Raw genomic sequence first — 17,107 nt, forward strand, 5'->3', positions numbered from 1 at the left:
GGCCCTCTTCCCCTCCTCAACCTTCTGGGCAAGCTCCCACTGCCTCCTCAGCTCCACCTGTGCTGGGACGAGTCCTCTTCTACCTCTCACCATGCCCAAGCAGGTCTTGCAGTCCCCCTTGCCTTTCTGTTCCCCTTTGCCACAGCCTGGAGAGATCACTCCCTGCCAGAAGGCTGGCAGCCAGTGCCTGGATTTTTTTTTCTTACTGTAAATTAAGTCAGAATCCCAGACTACTCTCTCTGTAAAGGGTTTGGGAGCAATGGGACAAAACAGGAGGTGATGGGAGATGGAAGTACTTTGAAAGAAAATGGCTAGAGGATAATACTCTGGGCCCAAATGTTCTGGATTTCAGATACAGATAGACCAAAGTAAGTGAGAAGAGCTGAAATGTTGTGTAGAGCCTGTAGTGAACACATTGTGAAACTCGGTATACTTGAATTTTCCCCTCAAAAACTTATCCGTTCTAAAATTTGAAACTTTGTTTCTTCCAAGGTCACTTTAGATTTAATTTACCAATATGATATATGCAAAGAGTTAATTTAATAATCTAATATGGAATTTTCTTAAATTGCCTGACAAATACATTGTAAGTATGATCACATCTCTCTGAAATGAAAATCAAGACCACTCAGTGTCCTTTTGTCAAACTGATTGCATCTAATTAAAACAGAAAGAAATCCCTGTGATGCAGTGTTTCTTCCCATTAACATGCGCTGCACAGGTTACTGCCTAATTTAATACAGAATGTTGTCTTGCATTTCTCTATCCCTGATAAAACTGCTCTGCTTAGATGAAGTTAAGTGAACTTCTGAGTTGTAGAAGGAAATAGCAATGCCCACCCTCATGCATGATGATATATAATTTATTTCCTTTCCTTAAGGCGTGTTTCCAGCTATGGAAGCAGAAGTGCTAGCCCTTGGCCTCGTACCGCTGCTAGCTTGATACTCTGATTTCTTGGTAAATAGATAAACATGCCTATAAGATTAGGGGACAAACTTGCTTCAGCACCCAAAGCTCTCTGATCAATACCACTAATCCATTAAAGATTACAGCAAAGAATCTTGTGTTTCTGTCCCTTCATTCTGGTGTTAAATACGAACTGAAAAATAAGGGACTAAAGTATTTCTAAAATTAAATGAAACAAGGAAATTACCCTTCACACATTTTAAAGATAAAGAATCCTCATTAGTGCATCTGCTGGCCTGGACAGACTTCCTTTGAAAGCAATTTAAGTATAACAAAGTCATTTTCAAATTAAAAAGGAGTAGCAGCTGTATAGAATGAGAACGTAACAGAGGCAGCCACACAGCCAGCTCCCAAACCCCAGCTCCTGAATCTGACAAGAGTTAATTTGACCAAATGGCCGCTGCACCTGAAGGAGGCGGGGGTGATGGCTACATTAAACCAAGGCAAAGGGCTCTTGGGAAAACAGTGAAGGGTTCAAAGCCCTTTGAAGTTGGTGGGTATTTTGGCTTTGGGGGAGACCAAATGCAGCCTTTGTCGCTCTGGATAAATGAGTTTATGATTCAGTGTAGCCTCGGTCCCGGTGGAAGGAGCTCCCGTGAGAAGTTCCGTCAGAGTGACTGAATTACAAGGCGACAGGACTTTGCTGTAATTTATTTAAAGTTATTTACATGCACGAGAGTACGTTTGTGGAGCCAGGTTCTGCAGTGATGAAATTGGGACACTTATCTAACGCTGAGGTGACCTAAGTAACTGTCCCCAGCCCTCTGTGACCTGTTAAATAGTTTGGAAAACCTTCCTAATTGTTGAAAGAAATTTGCTTATTGCTTTTCATTCACTTTCTCGGGCTCTCCCCAGCTTTATTTTCCCAGTCTGGTCTGTTGTAGTCTTTTGCCTGTTATAACTGAAAACTGGTAAGAGAAATGTAACTTTCTAAGCATTCTCTGTGAAATGCCATTGAAAAATGGAGTACTTGATGAGCCTTTGAGACAGCTACTGGGGTTATTAGATCAAGGTCATAACTTAGATCAAGGTACATTTGCTTACTACAATATATAGGAGTCTAATGGCAGCTACAATCATTTACTTCCCCTCCCCGACTCTTTGTGAGATATTTGCTTGGTTACACGAGGTGCCAACAATAATGCCACTGGGGATGAAATCTGAAGAAATTAACATAAATAGTGTCAACGCGCTGTCGTCTGATTTAGTGCCAGTTTCTTCAGGATTTCATTTTATTGCTATCAATATTTCCTCTGATCATCGCTCCTGTAACATAATCTCAACACTGCAAATTAATTTCGTGTAAAGGCTCTGTTCTGTTCCATCGGCGGCGAAGGGCTCACCCAGCCTCTGCCTCCTCCCCACTTTCCCCCAGCTATTATGCTCTCCGCTGTTTACGGCTTGTTCTCTGCACTTTCACACCCCCAGCATTTGCGAAAGACGGAGCGAAGCCACGGTATTTCATTTACTCTATGTTAACTCCGCTCCCCTGGGTGGTGAGAGAGTGAAAATTACTTTGTAAGGGAAGACTTGGCCAACATAGGGGAAAATATCACTAAATGCTGAATCTGAGAATCAAAGTGGTGATGAGGTGCTGCTCAAAGCTGTTGAAGAACTGGTGATCTTTGGACACGCCATTTCATGACCATTAGTTTTTGGGCACCGCGGTGTACCTCGGGTTCTTGTTTCTTTCCTTTTTCACTCGTGTTGAACTTTTACAATGCAATTACACTTTTCTGTGGGGGAGAGATTGGCACTTTGATGGGGCTCCTTGTGTGGCAGGGGAAGTTATAGTAAGGTGAACACCATGGGGGAAAGATGAGATTGATGTCTTCTCTGAAAAGAAACATTTTGATCTGGCTTCTGAGAGGAATCCTGTGCCCTGGAGGGAGAGCTGCAGATGGGTAAGAGCATGGAGAGCTTCCAGCCTCGGACACTGTGACCCTCAGCATTATTCTGAATTATTCTGCCTGATTATAGCATCTGCCTGGCTCCTTAGAGCCCATCGTGAGGAGTCAAGTATGTAGCAGGGAGAGAGCGGAACAGAGAGTAGGGAAATGCCAGAAAGAAGCATAACATAAGGGGCTAACAGAGAGCACCCCACAAATCCTTGACCAGGAGGGGGTATTTACCAGTAGCAAGGGGGCTGCAGGGAGCATCGGGCAGCTGCCACAGGCTACAGGGCTGGCCAGGAGCCCTGACCTGGTGCCTGGAGCGCCCAGCACCAGGGTTAAACTACACCTGCGAGCAGTAGCAGGGTACACCTCGGTCTGTGCTGCTTAAACCCATTTGTCTTAGTGCTGTGTACCTTGTGAGAAAATAAATCATACTTAGTATTGAAGAATTTGCTCTCTGAATCACGAGCTTTTAGTAGTGCCTCTGGTCTTCCACAAGAAAATCTCTGCTGCGGTCAAGTCCTGCAGGCTTACCCGTTTCCTACAGACTTTTCATCCTGAAGGATACATTCCGTGTTATGTCTTTACTCTCCTTCTAGAGGGCCTGGTAGTACTTCTGATTATTTCTGATTGGTAACGATTCTCAGACCTCTGTTTGGTGATAACCAGGCAAATGGAGACAGTAAATGTGCTCAGGGCCTGTGGTTGCCTTTGATGTGGTTTTTGCCTATGTGAGCAGGTGACTTTAACATTATGGGTGTGAGCACTTCTCTGCCTGGATCGAGTCGCTACAAGGGCAGTCATTATGTTCCCTCCAGACAGATTTGCTTCTGTATCAATTTAGCATACCTTTAATTACAGCCAGGAAGCCTTTAAATTTCATCTGTGTTGTAGGGGATTTTCTACGTCCTAGTCTGAGTTCCACCCAGTAATGTTAAATTAGTCTAATTTATATACAACTGACCTTGCCCGAACATATACCTATATTAAAAAAAAAGTGCTCAAAATAAAAAGCACTTACAAAACCCAGGATCAAAGTCACCTGTGAAACTTTAAATCACCCTTTTCCCCTTCCAGATAACCTTTGCTTTGTTCATTGTACAGAGTTCTTACTGGGTAAGTAACAGGCCAGTGTTTCTTAGTGTGCTCCTGTGTTATTTGTGGAGTGCTACTGAAATATTGCATCAACAAAGAAAAAAAAAAAATAGCATCCAAGTTTTTCCCATGTTGCTTTCAGTGCTGATTTGCAATTGTTCATGAATTAATTAGCACGGTACCCCTGCAAGGTGAGGTAGTGTTGGTCCCTGTGTGAATATGAACTGGGGCTTAGAATAAAAGTGAGTGCTAATGTTTTAAATCCAGCTGGAAATGGCTACTGGCCGGTTTTGCTGAGTCGTGTGTCTGCTGTAGCGTGTTACGTGAAAGTGCTAGATAAGACTGCTTGGCAAATGTTAGCACACACAAAACATATTTTCATCGGACTTCTTGCCAAAAAAATGGCTCAACCGCTTTACTTGAGACTTTTAAAAAATAATAAAAAAATCAACAAACATAGAAAATTCAATATCCCATTTGGGAAATGTAAGTGGTTACACTGAGACAGATTTGTCTGCAAGGAAAAATGGGACCTTAAATAGAAAATGCCAGCTATACTTAACTACAGGCATCAATAATTATGAAGCCAATGTTAAAACCTTACTCTAGGTAAGATGAAGCCATAGTTGAATACTCCATCAACATACAAAAACTGCAGATGCACCAGATTTCTTCCTACCTTTTCTTTCTGCAAATAGAAGACTTTCAGCTATCTGTCCTGTAAGCCTCTGAGAGATCTATTTCCTCTGGAATTCAGCTCCAGTTAAAGCTTCTCAGCTTCTTGGCATGCTGAATCCTGCCGGGAGTTTTTACTGGGGTGCTTGATCTGCTGGTGATCGAGGTGGCTTCTTTATTTTCTGGTTTTATTTTATTTTCTGGTTTCCCGGGTGCACAGTCTGCTCCCTTTGGGTCCTCAGAGCTGTCCCCGGGTACCTCTATGCTTGTAGACACCAAGGTATCTTTGGGCTAAACTCCCTTTCCCTGGAGGGCTGGGCTTCCCACACTGTGCTCAGAGGTCTGCTGCTGAGTTTTTATAGCCTTGGGCTAACCAAGGCACTGCTTTCAACCTGAGCTTCTCCAAATGGTTATTAAGCATCCATATATTCACGTGTGACCTTTTCCTTTTCTTTTTGCTCTGATCCTGAATGCCTGTTTCCCAGCCATCCAAAATCTGTTTTCTTTGATGTAGTACTTAAGGTGATTTGCTTTCATTGCCCACCTACACCTCCAGAGTATAATATAAATTAATGTTAATTTTATTTATTTTACAGTCTCCCCACGTCACTCTTCTGATGTTTCTTCCCTTTTGGTTGGGAATGTGGTGGATAGGGCTAATTCTGCACCGTCTTTGATTTCACAGCTCTTTCATTTCGGGAGGGTAGAGAGCTCCTTGCAGGACCTTCGCTCAGGTTTGGATTCAGCCATTAGGTTGCTGAATATGCTTCAAAAGATAACTATGAAAATCTCATTACTTCAAACCCTTTTGAATGAGGCAGTAGAAAGTGTGCCGCACGAAGCAATCATGCATTATTATTTAAATGGCCTAAGATAGATCCTCTTTTTCTTTAATAGCATCTTTGACCTCCCTTCTTCCTGTAGTCAAGCCATGGAAAAATTACATTTTGTAGCGTCCATTTGTACGTGGCACTGTCATTTGGTTATTTCTTTTCCAAAGGAAAGCCACTTTCCTCTTCTTCCACCCAACACCTTCTAAAATAAAATTGAGCTTCTAGGAACTTAATATGCAAACTTCACTGTTACATCCTGCAAAATTGAGATTGCTTAATGGAACTGGAAAATAAAGATTATTATTATTATTATTATTTTTTCTCCTGTTATGAGCAAACTTAAGCAATTTTAGATAGTCATTTGTGGTCTGGTGAATACAGGGAACTAAATCCTGAGTGGCTGCCAGAAGCGACAATTTCAGTCATTTTTTTTTCCTAATTGAATTCTTTGATGATAGTTTCAAATACAGAAGCCCAAGTACTCGGTCTCCAAAATTCAGATACTTGTGACATTAAAGTAATGAACTTACGTAAATATTAGAAGGATATTTAGGATGTTCACACCAACTGAGTAGTGTGACGTTATATAGTTGATTTTTTCCCTTATAAAAAAAATCTCAGCAATAGATTTTTTTTTTTCTTTTCATCCTCAAATTTGTGAATAGCAAACATTTTCCTTTTAGAGCAAAGAATGGCAAGTTTAGATTATTTTAGAGGGTTTTTAGAAAAGTATGTGTGAAGGGGAAATTTCCCACTGCATTGAAAATATTTCTGCAATCTTACACGTAGTGGCATTTTTAATCCACCTTCGCTAGGTCTGAAATAATTAGTTCATAGAAAAATGCACAGGGGGGAAAAGAATTGAAAATAGATGATGGCTGTTTGGCGACAAACAGAAAATTAAACTTCAGTAACTCCTGGAAAGCTCCGGCATGCATTGCTGAGATTAGGGGGAGCACTGCTATGTGTACAGCATAACTGAAGGGTGTTTTTTGGCTGATTTGTAGTGGAAGGCTGCAGCGCGTAGCTACCGAAGCCTGATAGAAATGCACTCTGTGCTGCCAGCACCAAGAACGCTTTGGCGTGATGATGCCAGCCCGCCTGCTCTGCGTGCTACAGGTGGGTGTCTGCGGCGATGCTGAAGAAGCAGCCCGGGCAGCCTGCCTTGCATGCTGGTCCTAATTAGCCACTCGCTTCTCTCCTTTCTCATGCAAGATTTTCATCCTTCAAATACACTTTAAAAAATTCATAATGTTTACTGCTTGTTCAGATTGCAGGCTGTTTGGTGCTTTTATCATACATTTGTGTAGCCTTGCTGGAAAAAAATGATGTTCTGTCTTAAATCCCTTACTGCCTTGGTCTTTCTTAGTCCAAGATGCTTGGTCATTTGTTATATATGTCATGAGAGGTCACATCCTTTGTAGCATTTTCCTTCTGTACTTGCTTTAGAACTTCTTTTAATGCCTCAAAGAGTTTTCTTTTTTATTTCTTCTTAAAGAATATCAGCTTTATTTCTCTACTAAATCACAAGGATACTCAGTCCATTGAATAACTTGTGTTTCCTGTGTTATGCCATTGCTACTTCTATAAATCCACTGTATATAAAAGTGGCAGTTCAGGTTTGTTAATATGAAAAAATAAGATTTTTTCTACTAAAATTCCTTTAAAAATGAAAAGTGTGAGGCGTATCTTGACAATTCTCTTTCATATTTAGAAATCAGTCTGTATAATCATAGCGAAATTGTGCTAGGATTTGTGCTTTCAGCATATATTCCCTGGTGGCAAAGAGTTTTAAATGTATATGTAGAATTTTCTCTCTTGAGGTTCTACATTAGCTGTTGTTGCTCATTGACTTACACTTGACTTTTTTCACCTCCCTCAAAGTACTCTGATAGTTATTTAATGATGGTTAAAATTCCTTACCCATTTTGCTCAAATTTCTGGGCAGACCGCATTACATCTGTATGTGTATTGTGTGTGTGCCTGCATGTGCGAGGTGCGTATTTTCATAGGTACCTGGAAGATGATTTTGTGTTACTGAGCCCTTCTTCCATTGCAGTATTTTGAGGCATGACAAAACTTTTGTTCCTTCAGCTGTAGGAGCTGTTACTGTGTGAAGAAACAACTTACAGACCAAGGCTGAGGGTGAGCCTGCATAATCCAAGAGTTAGTTATTTTAGGTTGCAAATTCGTTGAGATTAAAAAGTCAGATATAGAAGGGGCTCTATTTAATGGAATATTATCATCCTCATTTTGTGAATGAGAAGAGCTGAAGCATTCAGACAAGTGAATGACTTGCCCAAGGTCAGAAAGGAAACTAGAGCTGAAGCCTTATCTCCCTAGCTGCAGTTTCAGCCAACTAAATGCATACTCATCCTTCATGTGAGTTCTCAAGTGTGGTTCTTTTGTGCTTCAGGCATTCTTCCGAAGTCAAAATTTTGTGGAGTCTTTCTCTTTTTTCTTTCCTTTTTTTTTTTTTTTTTCCTATTATTGCTCAGTTTGTTTAGGGAAAAAATAGTAAAATTAAAAAAAAAAAAAGGAAAGAAAATATACCGTGAAAATGTTTTTCCATCAACTGAGTGTGGTAGAAGTAGATCGAAATATAAAACCAGCTGTGATTTAATGATGACCTGCACCCTCCTCCTTAAAAGAGTTTTAGACGATTATGAAATTCAAGCACAGAAAAAAGATTGTCAAATTCTAGAATTAGAAAGGACTGAAGTTTTAGCTAATTATAGAAGAAATATTTGAAGGGGTGGACTTAGTTAGGGAAAAGAAGAATATCTGGATATGTGTTTTAAAAATAAACTTCCACTTCACAACCTTTTTTTCCATGATCATGTGATATTTGTGAGGTGGCTGAAGTGGATCTGGTCTAGCATTTCCTTTTTGATGCACAATGCAAATAAGACTTTTACTGAGTTGATGCCCCTGGTCCTCCAGTCTGTCTTCTTTTCTATTTCCACCTTTCTTTTCTCCCCCCTTCCCCCCCCCCCCCCTTTTTTTTAATCCTAAGCTTTTCCACATTTATGAAAAATCTGCCTGACATAATTTTAAGGCTTCAGTTTGTAATCCTCTGTTACAGAACATTGGGCTGAAGGTTGTAATGAATGCTTTGTAAATGGATAACAGCACTATTTTAGTCCTAATACAAGGAATCAGCTTTATAATTGAACTATCAGTAAATTCATCGCCAGATAGACTATTAACAAAGTAATTACATTCATTTCTCCAGTTTATTGTTATTAATTTCAGATACACAAGGTCGTAGTGGAAGTCATCAGTCCTTCCTTGTGGAAATCCAGGGTAAGATCCAGCTGGTGTGATTATACAGCAGATGATATATTCCTGTAGGTGTAGTATGCAAGACGTGGGACACTGAAGCTAGCTCAGCTTCTTAATTGTGCCCAAAGATCTATTAAATCTGTGATTTATTTATTGTGTGTGTGTGCATGTGTTTGCATAGAGGTGCTTGAAAAGGAGGTGCTGGCATTGCCGTAACATAAAAATTGCAGAGGAGTGTATGGTGGGTGTGGAGTGGTGGTGGTTCCTTGCATTTCACTGCTGGCGTGGACAAGAACAGTGACAGTCCTGCTGATGGCCTGCCCAGCTGTTCCTGTTACAGGAGAGCAGGGAAGTCTGCGCTGGTTTCTAGAGGACTTGGTGAGTCTTGAACCAGTAAAGCACACCGATTCCCACGTTACGACTCCTAAGCATGAGCAAAATTACAACAATCTGGAAATCAGTCCGTGTGGTCAGGCCCTTGACTCAGAACTAATACAGTCGGGGTCTGTGGATTACCTTGTGGTATTTAAGTGCTTGTGATCAAATTATTGGTGCTCTTTTTTTTTAGCCTTTCCATGCTATAGCTTCATTTAGGATTCCCTGTTAGTAAGAAATCAGTCTACAAATTCTTCCTTTTAATCTATTTTTTCCTCTATCCCAATTAGTTTGTAAATTGAAGTCTCTTGTTACTGCTAATGTGTTCATTTAATCTTTTTAATTTCTCTTATAATTTCTGCGTATTTTGGGGGAATCAGACAATTTACAGTAATTCCTACTAGCAACAGGATCTACTTATTCACCTGGAAAAAATCAGCCTTAAAATAATTTACCTTTCAGAAAGATACTTAAAAGTGTAACTGAAATAAGTGTTTGATTGTGCTTCAGTTACATTCAATAAACAGGTATTTATGCAAATTCAGTTAGCCTTACCAGTCAGACGTTCAGTTAATAAGATTGATATGTGAATAATTCACTCGCATAATAGTTAGATTTCAAAACACCTTACGGAGAGGGTGGTAACACATCTCCTTCCTGGAGAATGGGGAATACCAGAGGAAGGTGATTTACTGATTAAGTGAACCTGTAAGCTGCTGGCAGGACAGGGAGCGGGCATGTACTGAGCCTTCCCAAGCCCCATCTGCAGCTAAAACCTTACCTTTGTAAGGCTGTGAGTACTCTGGATAGTTATCTGGAATGACGATCATACATGTATACATGCAGTGGGTATTTAATGAACATCAAATGAATTTGTACATGTGACGTGAGTAATAATTGAGGAGATTTTTTGAAAATTTAAATCAGTCCATCAGTTGACTGAATGCACTTAGATGCGTAAATATCCTCATATCTTCTACTTTCATAATTTATACAACTTGATTTTAGTCATTATAGTTTCTTTCTTCATTTTTTTTCTGGGGCACATCCTTCATAGGAAAAACACTCATAAGAACTCTATCTCAAATCTCTTGGCAGAGCCAGGAGACTCTGTTAGCTTGTGGAACTGGTTTGGGTGTCAGAGCAGCAATATCAAACTGCAACTTCCCATAAATGATAGGGAAACTGGAAGTGTGGTATAAATGAAATTAGAATTGGGTGAGAAAATATGGTTTCAATATAAATCAAGTAACATTTCAGGTGAAACAAAAAACCGAATGTACAGGTAGAATCTTCTAACTGAGTCACATTTAAAAATATTAAAAAGCATCAAAGTGAATAATTCTTTCCTCTTGAGAGTTCTTTTCGAGCATTAGTAGAACACGTCTAATGTTAATGGATCTTGCCTGTCGTCTGGAATGCTCCTTCCTGCTGGAATAAACAGAGTCACTTTCATATTTCTGAAGGTTTCTCTACATTGTACGAAGCATCATGGGAGCTTATTAAGTTCATTAGAATACCGAAGAAGTGTTAACAGCGGTTCTAAGTGCTTCTTTCCTTCAAAGTTTTGTTATTTTGAGAGGCAAAGTGTAGGAAGTGAGCACTGGAAAGAGACTCATGCTGGATGAAATGAGGAGTTAAAAAAGGCACTACTATTGCTGTTTACAGTTGTCAAATCTTTTGGGAAGCTTTTGAGCTTGGGGAATATGTGTGTTTTCACTCTTAGAACTTCATTTTTTCACATCATATGAAGAAGTATCTAGCAAGAGATAAAACACTAGCAAATAAAGTTCAGGTAGCAAGATGCAGCTTTCAAATATCTCAGCAGAGAAAGCGTCAGGGCATCTGGGGCATCCGTTGATCTGACAAGCTGTATTATATACAAACAAAATGTATACCTTAAAGAACTGCGTGTCTCTCTTCCATGAAGAGCACAGTCTGACGCTGATGCTTCTTGTCTTCTGACAATGGTAATGTGAAGAGTTATACTGGTCCATCATCTTATTTTATTCAGCAGTTGGGACCCAAGATGAAAGCCCGATTGTGTGGATGCACAAGAAAGCTTTCACATAGAGAAGAGACCTCCTGGAATCAGCCAGGATGTGAGAAGCCAGAGCAGGCTTTGAGTGAAAGATGATGCACATGTGACGAGCATGTGAGGATGTACCTGTATTGATGGTCAGGACCCAGTGGGACTGATTTGAAAGTGTTTTGGACTTTGGCTGACTGCTTGGCATATAGAGGATGCCAGAGAGGGAATGGGAATGCTTAGGTTAATCTGTCTAAGCAGAGAGGTAGTTCTGTGAAACAGTAGCCTGAAGGTTGTTACCTAGTTTATATTTTTGGATGGGATTTCCAAATAGATAGTGAACTAGGAGCACAAATGGTGATGATAAATGCAACTTTGTGGAACCACATAGGAAGCTGGAAGAAGGATAAAAAGGCTCATTTAAAAAGTGAAGGAGAAGGAAGGAAAATCAGGAGGTGACAGGGTCAAAGGGAAATCAAAGGAAGACAAAAAATCAAGTGAAAGGCTGATTGCTTGAGGGGGGTCACTCATTCACAATTTGAGCAATAGAAGAATGGAAATGGATTGAAGTTTTAGCAACTACACTGACTCCGAGTTAATGCTAGCTGAAAGCTGGATTGAAGCAGAACTAGTTTGAGACCTGAAAAATCAAAACCCTGGGTCATTACAGACAGGTTTAAGGAGCTTAGGACAAAAACAAACAAGAAACTATGAAGTAAAAATGAAACTCTAACACGTTTCTACTGAGACGGAGGAACCAATACATAGCAAGGGTTTGAGGAAAAGAATATGTAGGGGAAAGCAGACAGTATGAGGGAGATTGGAAGGTAGGATGTGCAGGCAGATGAGCTGGAAGAGATGAGTAACAGAGGAACTGCCCCTCTGACACGGAAAGAAGAGAGGCTTGAGCCTGGTTCTGCAAAGTGAAATACTGTGCCAGCAGGCTTGTAAGAATCCTTCCTTGTCCAAGTTCTTTCTGTCTGTCAAGGGCCGTTTTAAAATTACTGTAGTTGATAGGGAGACCCAAAGGTGAGAAATACTGTTAAAACAAAGTAGGATCAAACTGGTTTGCTGAATACAGAGTAAGAAGAATAGTAGAGGTGAGGTAAATTTAGCGGGATGGTGTTGTGGTCTTAGAAACTAATAATGTTGGAATTCTTTTGTTAGAAAACATCTATTACAAAGAAAGACTAACGTCATGGGTGGTAGATGAGCTTCTAAAGTCAGTGAAGTCATGGGAGTACCTCCACGATGCAATTCATTGCATCAAGCTTGAACATCTATTTTAAGATGAGATAGATTGCTGCCTGGAGCTGCCTTTCTTTCTACCTGGAAGCCTGGACAACTCTTGAGATTGAATATCTAAAATGTAGATGGATGAGTCCTGTCCAAGATGAGTATGCATCACTGGTGTGCTCTAGCCACAAAAAAGGCATCGGCAGTCGGAGGAGGTGTATTGTAAGACATTTCTCGCTGGGGAAGGAACGTCTTAATACAAGGATGTAATGGGCTGGTGAGAATGTCTGAAACACTGTGAAACCTGTGTCACTCCAATTGCTTCTGCTTAAAATAGATTTAGACTGGAATAGCAGCAGAGGGGAAATGGAGAGTCCATTAGAAGAGGGTAGAGATTGGTCTAGTACATAGAGCAGTAAGGGCAAAGAGGGGCTGTGATTACACCTGGAGGGCTTTGTCCCCCAAACTCTGTGAGCCATATAAGTTAAAGAACAGCCTACCTTACAGAATAAAGGGTAAAATGGTGACATTAAAATGTAAACAGCAAATTTGTCAGGAAACGTGAGAAAGAAACCTTTAGTTGGAAGGCAACAAGCCTTCCAGCAGCAGTAGGAACACTTATCAGTTTGTGAGGGTGGGTATGTATACATTGCAGTTGCCTACAACAGCAGAGCTTTTTGGTTGGTTTTGGGCTTATTTTTTTTCTCACATTCTGCCTCTTGCCAGGAGATATGAAGCAGACTAAGATCTGTCCTGTTGTGCCTAACTAGAAAGGAAATCATTCTCATCTAGTCATCTTTTACATAAGTGTTTTGAGTCCTTGTCGGAATGATGTATTCCCAAATGGCACCAGTACTAATGTAGATATTGAATTCTGAATAGATTTTTATGACACACATATCAGAGTTTTGAAGATCGCTAGGGAAAGTATTTCTACTGACTGCAATTTGATGAAAAGCATACAATGCCCAAAATAACTGTTGATTTCAGGAGTTGTTGCCATTACAGGTAATAGGGAAAAAAAAAGTATAGAAAATGTTTCCTTCGTTTCATGCATATATGCCAGTTACACTGTGAAGCTAGCAATGATTGTCCCTCAAAGCAGAGAGTTTTCAGAATTGAAGAAAAAATCCTTTGGAAACGTCTAAGATAATCATTGATTTTGGCTGACTGTATAAAAATTTCTGGAACAGTTCTGACAGTAGATTTATGTCCATGTGATATGGACTTGAAACAAAGCCCTACTGATAGTGCAGGAGGTTTTATTTCTTTGTCTGCAATTGGCATAGGACAAATCAAAAAATGCCTATGCAGTACGGCATTTTGTTCTTTGATTTCAGTTTTGATTCTCTTCAAACATGCAGCTTTAGCACCTTCATTTAGATGTTCTCAGTATGAACAGAAAATAGATGAATTCAGAGGAGTCCTGTGAAAGAAGGTAGTGTCAGGTGGGAGAAAGATGGTTTGGTTATTTTGTCTTATTTTGTCTTTCTGAACAGTGAAATGATAGTGGACATGAAGGACAAGTCCTAGTGGAAATTAATGTAAAAATGTCAATGCAATAATTACTAATGGAACATAGTCTGCTGAAGCATTAATGGAAGAAGTTTGTTTGCAAAAAGTAGAAAGTATTCTGGGTGGACTTGTTCTTTTTTGTGTCTGTGCCTGCCTTGGTTTTCTTATCTGCAAAATGGGAATCCCAGACGCTAGCTGTTTTTTGAAGTTCTTGAGTAATGTGCTATAAAAATGCAACTTTTTTTTTTTTTTCAGTTATGGGTTCAAAATTCCTGAAAGCAGTCATAAAGATAACCATTTTAATTTCCCTTTGACTTTTAATTCAAAGCAAATTAGTTATTCAAAAGATGGTAATATATTAGGTCGAAGTTCCTTTATAGTCTGCATAATTTGTTTCTAGAATAGCTGAATCAACTACTTGTAATAGTCTTCAAAGTTCTCAGTAATAAGCCAGAAAGCCAGTCTTCTGAAAGGTTGGGAAGCCCAAAACATGATCTTTCTCTGAGTTGTAGCTGCTCTCAGTAAATCTCTCTTCATTCGTAATTTATTGTTTGTACTCTTCATGCCTCTACAATTCCGAGGCTTCTCACATGTTCAGTATAAGTTGTCCTAAGCTTAGCCTCGCAACTCAGGTGCCGATGTTATGTTCTCTTTGTTTATTACAAGCGAAGAGAATTCACCAATGCAAGTTTTGTGCTACAGGGAACCGGCTGGTATCACAGTGCTGTGTTCCTGGGCCGAGCTTTCTGTGAAGGCATGTCTTAAGTAGGGGCTCACTCAACAGGGAAGAGGTTTCCCTCCCTAAGAGACTGCTCCGCAATGTTTGAATCCCCTAAATTGCATTGTAGGCTGTTGTAGCTCAGCTAGGAAATGGAATCCTTTCTGTCCTTCACAAGGTGATTGAGTCTCTGCCAATCCTTCTGGACTCCATCGGACACTGATACTTTAAAGCAATTATTATAGTAAATAATTAAGCAAGGTTTGTTGATTACCTTTGAAATAAAAATGAATTGCTTCATTTAATAAACTGGAGCCTGTATAACTGCTGTGAAATACATCGAGTAACAAAGGAAGTGGGACAGCTTGGTGTGATCACAGGAATCATCTGAATACCTGCAGAACAAGTAAACTGTCCGTAGTGATAAATACTATCTGTAGTGATAACTAAGTGACAGACAGTATCACCTACCTATGATTACTACATGTGGGATACTGGGTTTGACAGCCCAGCAAGGCACGTGTAATGTTCCACTGTCAAAGCTGACATATGCTGCCGGTTGCACGCACAGATCTAAGAAAACACAGCAGAATCTACGTGGTGCCTCTCTGCTGTGTAGTAGAGTAACACAGTGGAGCTCTTGTTTATGTCATATATTTTATTTGATTTTATGTTTACCTGGCACAGTGATAGCACATAACAAATAATAGGAAAGTAATACCTGAGGAGATATTATTTTTATTAGTATAAATAAATACATTCAATCAGGCATAATAGTTTCATTTACTTGAGAGACTAAGATTTATTACTTTATTTTTGGTCACTTAAGTAAATAAATAATATTCTGTATGGCTCATAATCTTCTATGAAACACTTCTTTATTTTCATTCATTCTAGCAATTCATGAACGCATTAAGTAAAGCTCCGTATTTAAATAATATTAAAATGGTGACACAAATTGAAGTCATAGAAGCATGAAAAAAGTACAGCCTGCCAAGGTAAATTTCAGTGTTCTAATTTTGATTATTTATGTTGCAATCTAAATGCTGAATGTATTTTTGTATTGAATATGTTTTAAAATTTCCAGTGGGATTTAATTTTTTTTTAAATATGAAGTTACTAGGAAAAGAAAATATACTATGACTATAATTTTCTTGCTCTGCTGCTGACAAACAGCTACAGAAACTTTAAAGCTATGTTATTTTATCAGAATACATTTAAGCAATGAAACACAATGGGTGGTGTTGTTATGGTAAGATAATCACCCCCTGAGGTGTACTGAGACACAGTTTGGCTGATTACCTCTAATCCTGTTGGGATGTAATTATTTCATGGTAACAATATTCTTGGAACTGCCTTATTGCTGTTATCAAATTTCTTTTAGCTTTATATCTAAACACATTAAACAATGACTTTGTCAACTTTGAGGTCCGTTGAGATTAATCTATCTTTTCACAATGTTTAATTGGCAGTTGAAATATTTTTTTCAAGTCTGGTTTCAATTTCCTCCTAAGATCCCAGCACAACTGCAAGAAGAACAGTAGAAGACTTTGATCCATCCGAATGAAGCTGAAAAGCAGAAAGAGTTTTATAAAATGGATTAAAATTAGAGAAGGAGTCTGGTTGGCTATCACGGATTCCAAGAACCTATAAGAAGAGGTTTGTACTGAAGTCACATCAGGTCTGTAAGCCTCTTGCTTTCAGAACCACTTCCAGAACATATGAATGAGTCTGAACTATGGGAGCTCACCAGGAAAGGCAGCCCTGAGCTCCTGGCAAGGCTGTCTTGTTGGGTTCAAGAGAAAACATAGCTCCATGCAGGCTGGTTTATCTTGCTTCTTTAGTGGATTTTGCAGTCTGAACTGAGCTTCTTGCCACTGGAGAAGCCAACAATGGTTTACAAGACAACCAGATGAAAGGATTGTGTGCCTTGAATGCAAGGTGGGCATGCCATTGGCTCCTGTTTGAATAAACACTCATTAGGTGTTCAAACATATTTTTCTGATCAAAGTCTAAGACACCTAAGATTTTCTACTTTCCTTCAGATCTATAACCTAGCTAAGCACGGTGACAGACAGCATAAGAGGATGGAAAAATGTTGCAGTCTGAATTCTGCTGTCCAGTTCTGCAGCTTTTATTTTTTTCTGGCTCACGAAGGCAATTCTGATCTCTTTGGCCAAACTTAAGGTAAGCTGCTTAGAGACCAGTCAAGACTGTCAAGACCAGCTCCCTAACGTTTAACTGGGAGAAGTGACACATGGTAGAAATTCAGAGTAAAGCTTTCATTTCTCTTGCTATCTTCAGTCTTCGTCTATCATAAATTCAAGATTAATTTGAGAAATAATTGATGTTTTATCTAATTTATGTGGTCTGAGGGTATGCTTCAACCACAGGGTAGACCACAGATGTATGCTGCAGCAGTTTTCACAGGCTTGCTCTCTTGCTTATTTACCTTGAAGGCTGGAGTGCCACGAGTCTCCTGCAG

At 39.6% G+C, this 17,107-nt stretch overlaps 1 long non-coding RNA gene across 1 annotated transcript; it reads left to right on the forward strand.

Moving 5' to 3' along the window:
• The first annotated feature begins 2,273 nt into the window (after positions 1-2,273).
• Positions 2,274-16,874, forward strand: LOC118169749. The gene is made up of 4 exons (XR_004752259.1): positions 2,274-2,557; positions 3,939-3,977; positions 6,472-6,583; positions 16,137-16,874. It is a non-coding gene; the product is annotated as an uncharacterized LOC118169749 (long non-coding RNA).
• The last annotated feature ends 233 nt before the right edge of the window (positions 16,875-17,107 follow it).

The sequence above is a fragment of the Oxyura jamaicensis genome, chromosome 7 (genome assembly GCF_011077185.1).
Source record: "Oxyura jamaicensis isolate SHBP4307 breed ruddy duck chromosome 7, BPBGC_Ojam_1.0, whole genome shotgun sequence".
NCBI classification, from domain to species: Eukaryota; Metazoa; Chordata; class Aves; order Anseriformes; family Anatidae; genus Oxyura; species Oxyura jamaicensis.